Source organism: Frankliniella occidentalis, unplaced genomic scaffold, assembly GCF_000697945.3.
Source record: "Frankliniella occidentalis isolate FOCC.00 unplaced genomic scaffold, Focc_3.1 Scaffold25, whole genome shotgun sequence".
Classification (NCBI taxonomy): domain Eukaryota; kingdom Metazoa; phylum Arthropoda; class Insecta; order Thysanoptera; family Thripidae; genus Frankliniella; species Frankliniella occidentalis.
In genome coordinates, this window is record NW_026267155.1 from 691,216 (window position 1) to 692,375 (window position 1,160).

Consider the following 1,160-nt stretch of genomic DNA (forward strand, 5'->3'; position numbering starts at 1 on the left):
TCTGTGTGTCATGGGTAGCATACGACAACGTATGACATTATTTTGGCACGCACTTTTAAGTGTTCGAATGCTTGTCGCACACCTCTGTTTGTCGAGTTGGTTAAAATAAATAGACTTTTGCAACTCTTTTTTTTTTTTTCGTGATATAGCAGCTAGCACGAAAACGACAGGTGCTAAACCGCTCTCTGTCTGGAGGGGGTTGCGGGGGGCCACCCAGGAGCGAAGCCCCCGCTCCAGGTGTCGTGTCCATTCTGATGGTAAAAGTGTGAATCCCACTGGAAGCCGCCGCGGCCTCGCGGTAGCCGCCGCCGCCGTGCCACGGGCCCCGCGCCGCGCCCGGCCCGACGTTGTAGAGTTGTGGTTTGGCTTTTGTGCCGTGCCATGAGAACTTGATAGATAATTCCCGTTCCGTTTGGGCTGTGGAGATAGCGGTTCAATCCCGAGAGGCTATAGGCCGGGCGGGCGCCTATGGCCCGGAGCCCCACGGCCCGCGCGGGCCCCGCGGCCCGATGCACGGGGGCCGCTGCACGCGGCTGTCTGGAGAACAGAAACCTCTCCGTCGCACCGGTCGGGAACGTCATCGTTTGAAAATCAATTTAAAAAAAAAATCACTGTTTTGTTTCATTCAAATTTGCTTGTAAGATAGGCCAAGTGCGTCGCTTTGCAAACAAAAACAAACATGATACCAAAACAAACATATTTACAAAAATAAACACATTACTTAGTGTGAATACAGAGTTCACGAAACGCAAGCGTGATTTTCACGCTTCGTAAGCTTCACGCAACCAATCAGGAAACGATTTTCATCACGCCGGGCGTGAGAATCACGCTCGCGTTTAGGGTTCGCCGCACAGTGCCAACTAGATCGTTTGTTTGTTGGGGGGGGGGGTACCGGGCCAGGTACCGTCCTACTAATTTCTTTTTCGGAGTGTGCCGGGCCGTGCTACCTGGAATGTGTGATTGCGCGCCAGGCAGCAGGCAGTGCGGTCGGCTTTGCCATGCTGTGCTACGTGATGACAGATCCATTCCCATTTCCCCCTTCCCTTTCTACCCCCCGTCCCCCCTTTCCCTTCTCCCTCTCTCCGATCAGCTGATTCCACCGCGCGCCGCCACACCGGCAGTCAGTCTCGCCGTGAACCTGTCCGTCTGTGTGAGGGGGG